Below are 9,415 nucleotides of genomic sequence, written 5' to 3' on the forward strand. Positions count from 1 at the left end.
ACCGAATAATATTTCACAACTAAACACATTTTTATGTGGGTTAACTTTATCAAAGGGGAACAACTCCAATTCAATCGCAAACCATTGCATTATTAATAATCTTTTTAAGACCAATGATCTTATCTTATCCAACACTTTCGAACACCAAATCGGGTTATTTGGTCTGTCAAAAGCTGGGGAATTCATTTTCACGAATAAAATGTGCTTAAACATAAATTCAATTTCCAAAATGGTGAAATGCATAAAACACTAAAAAACTATTCTATTATACTATCCGATTTTATAATATTTGATAATGCATATAACGAACTATTACGTTTTGCTTCGCGCTTTCTTAAAATCGTGTAATACACAATCACCTAGTTATAGTCAGAATATACAGAATTCAAGCCATTAAAAGATCTTCCAAATTTAAATTTCAGCAATGTTAGTATAATTCTATGAAAGGAATCTATTCATAATTAATCGCATGGTATACTTATGTTTTGTACTACACAATTGGCGGTGTTGTTCCTGCTGCTGTTGCTGCTGCTGCTGCTAACGCTGACATGTTTCTGGCATGTCTGATGGTTTCTAAGACTATTAACGGGTTCAATCTTGAGGCGAGTCATAAAATATAAAGTTATTTAAAATAACACTAAAAATGAAATGATTTGTCAAGTCAAATCTTGTTTAATCTTTAAAAGCATTTTTCCGTTAGCTCTACTCATTCGGTAGCGATGCTCTCCGGTGCATGAAGGAATTAAGGGAATTTAATTACATTTTGTCCATTCAAAAGGACGCAACCCGCTAAGAACATGGGCGAACTCAGCAATAAAACTTTTATCTCATATTTTATTTGTAGGTTTTTAGCTTATTCAAAGAATAATGGTCCTTTTATCCGCCCCGGGGTGGCACTGGTGCTTGTTTTATTTCCTGAACTTTAGCGTCTGAATGGCCTTTTCTCATTTTGTATAGTTTTGTATTTTTCTTATATGCTTGAGCTGATGTTTTGAGTAAAGCTCCTTTTCAAGTTTTTCAAATCATAGATTGAAATTTCATTTATTGAATTTGATGAATAAGATTACCGACTATTCGTGACAACACGTGCGTATAGTAATCGTCTCTTTCATAAAAATCATAATCTAATTTTGATGTCATATATATAGCGATGAAGTCGTCATATGTATATATCTATATCAAGCTAAAAATCAGAGAAAACATGTTATCAACATGTTGAAAGAAACGATGGAATACTGTTCTATCGTAGAGGCTTAGGCGAGGTAGCTCTTTGCAAATATTACGTTTTTCGTTTTTGATAAGTTTTACCTTGGGTTGATTTGAGTCATTGTTAATTCAACAAATTAGACCAAACTTTATCAATTATGCTTGCCCTATCTTCCCGGCAACCTCTGGCGGGGTCTTAAGCCGGCTGAGAGTAATAAAGGCCCGGGATAGGTTATCTTAAATTTAAAGATTGATTTCTAGAACGAAATCAATATAGTATGAACCTAACGATTATCATAAGACCCATGATTTTGTATAGATAATTCTTAAACAAAGTTCACGGGCCACTGCGATGTCATATTCATTACATATCGCGAGGTAAATACGTAAATACGATGGAAAGTGACAGGCTTTTTGCGGATCTGACAAACATGAAGAGGCAAGTCTGGTTCTTAAGAAACTTTAAGGTGTTTCATCCATAATAAAATCGGACAACATGACATCAGATAACCACAAGTGCTTCTGGTATCGCTCGAAAGCTGCGATCGTTTCCAATATGTAAGACCCCATAATATTTCAACCGAAAACTAGCAAGTACCTATTTCGCGGCCATGATGGATATTCATGTTTCGTTTTTCCCATCCATACATTATATACCATTTCAATTTACCGCTTGGCTGATTGTTTAGAACTCTGTCATAGTTAACAACGTTAACAATTGTTAACTGTCAGATCTTTACTACTGGATACGCTTGTGATCTGTAGTTTTAAACAAGAATTGCGAGAAATATAACAGCGGTACCTGTTTTATTTATTCTATATATGAATTCATCATCAAACAATTCATGCCGACCTCAACGATTACGTTGTTAACTTGTTCACATTTCTGAGCAATTGGCCAAATATGGTTTGATAATAATCATAATAAACATGTTGTTTTACCCGAAAACAAAACCGTTCTCAATCATATATGATTGTTTGACACACCTTGACAGTTTTTCTCGAAAACAAATATATTTTAAAGCAAAACTTGCTTAAAGTGACACTCGTATTTAAAATCAATACATACACATGAATAACAGACATAGATTTTGAGTGAACATTTACAGCTGCACTCTCACAAATTTTCTGTTTTGACAAGTTTTGTTTTCATTTCTTGTCTTGGAACGAGCCACTGGAAACCAGTGATATTAGACTGCTGACAAAATATCGGATCGCAGGTTTTCATATTTATGATCAAAAATTGATGTTTTATGCATTTTTCTTAAATCGTTAGGACCGCCTTTAGCCACAAAACATTATTTTCGAACGGAAATATGAAAATCTGCTATCTGATCTTTTGTCAGCAGTCATATATCACTGGTGTGCAGATATTCGCTCAAAAAATTGGCTCATTCAAAGACAAAAAATAAAAAAAGTTGTCAAACCGGTAAATCTGTGAGAGCGCAACTTTAAAGTGACACTCGTATTTAAAATCAATACATACAAATGTATAGCAAACATAAATTGTGTATGAAACTTTAACTTCTCATTAAATAATGCATTTGTGGAAATTATCAATAACTGATAACAAAATTTTGACCGTGTATTTAAAAGTCGAAATCGCACATATATTAAATGACTGGCGGGTCCTAAAAGATTTACAGTGCTCGACTATTGTCTCATAAGGTAGAGCTACTGTGTTTTCTGCACCTTTCGTTCAAATTAAATACGACATCCTTCATAAGAACCATTGTTTTCATCGTGGTACATCTTATTTGGGAGTAAGAGTGCATCTTTAAGTTTCTAATCAGTGTAGCCATAATACTGAATTGAACTTGATTTTTTTTCAAAGAAAACCAAATATTTTATTAAACTATTTTAGATATTTTTTTCTACAAAAGTATCAAATACGCTTTGAAAAGAGATTATTACAGAATAAAAAAATAGTTTGCTGGGCTATCATATTCTTGATTCTGTTAAAACGGACTCAACTTTCAAGACTTTGACTTTGGTAGTCATGGTAATAGGACCAGGGGCGGCTCCAGGTTTTGACGTTAGAGGGGGCGTAATTTTGGGTGCGTAACATTTTAACTTGCGCCCCTCCCTCAGAACCAGAATTTATTTGGTTTAAAATGTTGGCAGGGGGTTTAGGGGTACCCCTTCATGAAAATTTTAACAATTTATAGTACGAAATGGTGCATTTTAGCGTGTTTTTTTCTCCAATATTGACATAAAGAGTAAATTTGGACGAATGTAAGGAGAGCGCGCGCCGGGTACGTCCCCAACCCCCTCTCGATCCGCTAATGAGGACTATGGTGAAGCAAGATTGACAATGGATGAACACCCTTCATAAACTCTCACGAGAATGTTATTCAAACATACTTTCAAGTTTTATTTATGGATAAAGAAAACGCACTGAGATGTACTACCCAGCACTTTTATTTTCAAAAACACGATTACTTATGGGTAACTTACGTCAAACGAAGCAATCATCAGGCGTAAAGAGTATGAAAGAGGTGCCAGCATTGCAGTGAATTATGAATGTTTGAGTTTCAAATCAATGATTTATTTAACATTCTATATTAGCATGCTATTTTTATGTTTTATGTACTTTCTACGAGCAATTACATTATTTCACCAGGTTTTAGAATCTACATGTATGAACTATGTAAGCAATGTGAATTTTCAGAATTATTGAAGTTAGAATGCGGTTTGTTGGGCCTGATGGATTTTCAATGCTGGATGCCGTTAACTTTGTCAAGCCAGCTCGACATTCAATATCTGGCAAAAAGGTATGGCGAACGTAATTTCGAATATCAATTTTGAGCCAGATCTATATCCAATGTCGAACGTCGTTTGTCGAGCAATCTCGATGTCCAATGTCGAACGTCGTTTGTCGAGCCATCTCGATATTCCAAGCAGCTCGATATTCCAAGTCGAACGTCGTTTGTCGAGCCAGCTCGATATTCCAAGTCGAACGTCGTTTGTCGAGCCAGCTCGATATTCAATGTCGAAAGTCGTTTGTCGAGCCATCTCGATATTCCAAGTCGAAAGTCGTTTGTCGAGCCAGCTCGATATTCAATGTCGAAAGTCGTTTGTCGAGCCATCTCGATATATCAAGTCGAACGTCGTTTGTCGAGCCAGCTCGATATCCAATGTCGACGTCGTTTGTCGAGCCATGTCGATATTCCAAGCAGCTCGACATTCCAAGTCGAACGTCGTTTGTTGAGCCAGCTCGATATCCAACGTCGACGTCGTTTGTCGAGCCATCTCGATATTCCAAGCAGCTCGATATTCCAAGTCGAACGTCGTTTGTCGAGCCAGCTCGATATCCAACGTCGACGTCGTTTGTCGAGCCAGCTCGTTATCCAATGTCGACGTCGTTCGCCGAGCCATCTCGATATCCAACGTCGACGTCGTTTGTCGAGCCATCTCGATATTCCAAGCAGCTCGATATTCCAAGTCGAACGTCGTTTGTCGAGCCAGCTCGATATCCAACGTCGACGTCGTTTGTCGAGCCATGTCGATATTCCAAGCAGCTCGACATTCCAAGTCGAACGTCGTTTGTTGAGCCAGCTCGATATTCAATGTCGAACGTCGTTTGTCGAGCCAGCTCGTTATCCAATGTCGACGTCGTTCGCCGAGCCATCTCGATATTCCAAGCAGCTCGATATTCAATGTCGAACGTCGTTTGTCGAGCCATCTCGATCTCAAATGTCGACGTCGTCTGTCGAGCCATCTCGATATTCCAAGCAGCTCGATATCCAATGTCGAACGCTGTTTGTCGAGCCATCTCGATATCCAATGTCGACGTCGTTTGTCGAGCCATCAGCAGCTCGATATTCCAAGTCGAACGTCGTTTGTCGAGCCATCTCGATATTCAATGTCGAACGTCGTTTGTCAAGCCAGCTCGATATCCAATGTCGACGTCGTCTGTCGAGCCATCTCGATATTCCAAGCAGCTCGATATTCAATGTCGAACGTCGTTTGTCGAGCCAGCTCGATATTCAATGTCGAACGTCGTTTGTCGAGCCATCTCGATATTCCAAGTAGCTCGATATTCAATGTCGAAAGTCGTTTGTCGAGCCATCTCGATATTCAATGTCGAACGTCGTTTGTCGAGCCAGCTCGATATCCAACGTCGAACGTGACAGTGCGATGGCGAAATCACGATAATATATCGTATTATCATCATCGTACTGTCGTATCATCGCCTTTTCGTTATCGTAGTTTAGTGATTTCGCGTTTTCATCATCGTACTATCGAATATCGCGTTCAGATCAACACATGCACGGACGATGGCCCTTACGGAATTCCATACTAGTTAATGAACTTATGATAATGTTTTTGTCATTGAAACAAGCATTTTGTTTACATTTCACTCGATATTCAATTGTTCCATGTTTGACCATATAAAACGTATCATTTAACCCGACAATTAATGGACAATTAAACTTTAACCGACTTCTGTCGAACAATGTATGGTTCACCGCAACTAATTTTGAGCAATACAAACTTAAACTCGACTCCTGCCGTACACTGAAAGCTTTAACCCAACTATTATTAAGCAATAAAAGCTTTCACCCGACTACTGAGGTACAATAAAAGCTTGAACCCGACTACTGAGGTACAATAAAAGCTTGAACCCGACTACTGAGGTACAATAAAAGCTTGAACCCGACTACTGAGGTACAATAAAAGCTTGAACCCGACTACTGAGGTACAATAAAAGCTTTAACCTAACTATTGTTGAGCAATAAAAACTATAACCCGACCTTTGTTGTAAAATAAAAGCTTTAACCCGACTTCTGCCGTCGTATGAAAGCTTTAACCTACTGTTGAGCAATAAATACTTTAACTCGACGATTGTTGCACAATGAGAGCATTAACCCGACTTCTGCCGAGCAAAATGTTTTAACCCAACTATTGTTGAACAATACAAATTTAACCCAACTATTGTTATACGATAAAATTTTTAACCCAACTACTGCCGTAAATTAAAAGCTTAAACCAAACTAATATTGAGCAATAAAAAACTTCAATCCGACTTCTGCTGTTCATTAAATGCTTTTACCCAACTATTGTTGAGCAATAAGAACTTTAACCGACCATTTTTTTACAATACAAGCTTTAACACGACTTCTACCGTACAATTAAAGCTTTAACCAAACTGTTGCTGAATGATAAAACTATATCCGACTATTGTTTTACAATACAAAGTTTTAACCCGACTTTAGTCGCACAATAAAGGCGTGTTTAGAAATAGTACATAAAATGCATGTTTGCATAGAAATAATAATGTTATCATAGACCATATAAAGTATTGCGACTCGTGCAATGACAATTTAAGATGTCAAGTTCAGTCGTTGTAAAACACCGTTGTATATTATTTTGGTTCTTAAGATTTCCCCTCACCCATCCCTCCTGGTTTTGAGCCCTACATATGTATATTATATACAGGAAAAAATACATACAGACGGACGGACAACAGCATGTGTAGATGTCTCACACTGTTGTAGCGACATAACACTATTATACAAGTAAAGTTATACAGAGTTTATATTGAACCTTTACACCACCCTTACAATATGTCATTTACATCCATTGATGTTAAATTGTAAAAATTTTCGCCATGAAGGTGGATTGAGTTTTTCGCTGTATGCACGAATGTTGCATGTTCTAAATCACTCCCTGGATTCCGTTCTCTTGGTATGGAAAACCGTACGCACATTATTAAACAGAAATTGCAACAAAAATACACATTAGTTCTCCATTTAGACTGCCGCTCAGAAGTTAAATGAAAGTTCTCACAAAAAGTTTCTAACTAGTTGCGCGATCTGTCAAACTGTTGCCGACAACGTAATCAGGAATTACTAGTACAACGAATTCGCCAATGTTCAGAAATTAGTTTTAACCAGGTTTCCAACAGTAAATCGTTTGATGGATGGCGTGAGCGTTTAGTTTATTAGTCTTTCGGGTGAAACAATGCAGGGGGAATAGTGAAGTTCAGTAGAAGAACCCAAAGACTTATACGTTTTGTTAAAGATGCATTCTTACTCCAAAATAAGATTTACCACAAATAATAATATTGCTTAAATATTCCAAAAGGATGAATAAATGTCAAAAACTATGGTTCTTATGAAGGATACCGAGTTTAATTCGAAAGAAATGAGCATAAAACACGGCATTTCTACCCGTAGAAATGTAGGATTAAACATGAATAACTTTCACCAATGGCCTCTTATTTTGTCCACCTGTATAATTGCAGGGTTGTATATGGATACCTTTTCACTTATGGCCTCTTATTTTGTCCACCTGTAGAATTGCAGGGTTGTATATGGGTAACTTTCACGTATGGCTTCTTAGTGTGTCCACCTGTAGAATTGCAGCGTTGTATATGGATAACTTTCTCTTATGGCCCCCTGTTTTGTCCATCTGTTTAACTTGCTCAAGGTTTTATACATATAGCATTCTCTTATAAGTTACGACCTATTTTTTTGTCCACCTGTGGAATTTCAGTTGTGTTAAATGTATCACTATGCTCAGGGCTTATTGTTCAAAAGTTGTTTTTAGTTAGTGATGTTTTCTCCGCAGTTCTCATTTCAGAATTTAAATGGGAAAATAAATGGGCTATTTTATATGGAACCAGCCGTATATACGATGTAAAGAAAACAAGGTAAATAGTGATTAAAAACATGATTTCAGGATCCAATGCCAAGTATGAACATTTCATCAGGCAATTTACTTAAGACATACCAATACCATAATTATATATTTCACGTGTTCATGTCAGGTTATTGTCACTGAAAAATTGGCAAATATCAAAGACCGGGGCAAAACAGAGGTTGAATTTATTACGATTATGATGTAAGCCTTCAAGATTACTGCTGAAGTTTTTGTTGATAGAGCATGTTTACATAAAATCTGGATAAGTATTAACCTAATTATGCTCGTCCCGTACGAGTAAACTTAAAACTAAAATTAAGCAGTAAAGACTAAAAGGCTACCATCCATATTTTGCAATTAAAATCCTTTTGAAAGAATCTCACCGCCCCCTTTTGTTTTATTTGACCTGATTGTTCGCCTTAAATGTATTTTTTATTTGCATTGGTTCACTAGATCCGCTTTTCACCAAAAGAGAACATTTTGTTTTGATTGTACAACACTAATGACTCCAGGGGTTTTGGCATTGAATCAACTAAACGAATTTTACCAAAAGCAAACTGATATATTTGTTTAATGAAAGCTGAAAGCGTTGAAAGCATGTAGGCGCGACAAGCGTGATTTTACTTTTTTACAATTCACAGGCAATACAAGTAGAATCCAAAACTTTTATACACTAGACTTTTCTCGCAAGTGTATTGCTAGTGTTAAGTTAATTAAATGAGACCCGTTATGGGCTGAGGACGTTTTGACTATTTGTAGTAAGTAAGGTTAAGCAGGGTCTTTTAGTCAACATATTTAAATTGTCTGCGTTATTATCTATATTTATCTATTTCCATCAGTTCCTCACCAAGATTTATCAAATATCATTCGGCTTGCTTTGAAGGTCACATCAACGCAGCAATCTTATAAACGTATTTAAATAAAATGGTATTTTAAGTCGCACTATTTTTAAACCGCATAACACCATAAGTCCCATTTGGTAGCCCCGGCGTATAAATTCTTTTAACATGTCATGTCGAAAAGTAGATCTGACAATATTTGATATTGATTTTCGGTATTTATGTATGTAGGCCTGTAGCATGTAGCCTTAAAATGGAGGAGTGCTCGTTAATATTTCAAGTGTTCTTATTTTGGCGAAATAATTGAGTTTACTGATCCTCATATATAGTTACAGGTTACGTTGAAGATCGATCAATTGATACGGACTCAATTTCTTTGCCATAATACCGGATTTGCCAAATATATACAATCGGCACAACAGCTGGTGTGTCAAAACTCCTCAATCGGAACTCCTCGGCCATTTTTATCGAAAACAACCTCGGATGTATTTGGACGGTTTACATACTCAAAAAGTGATACGTTTAAGTCCGCTGTAAGTAGATCGCGTAGTAATTTTATTTAGCATTTAAACTTTATGATTTAACTCTTGTGAGTCTTAATAAGGTTTGCAATACTACACTTCACTGGCAATGAATTTAAAACTCAGATCAATAAATACAATTCTAAAACACTACATTTAATAAATGATATAATTAAAAAAATACGAACTACTTCAACTGAT

Source organism: Mya arenaria, chromosome 4 (genome assembly GCF_026914265.1).
Source record: "Mya arenaria isolate MELC-2E11 chromosome 4, ASM2691426v1".
NCBI lineage: Eukaryota > Metazoa > Mollusca > Bivalvia > Myida > Myidae > Mya > Mya arenaria.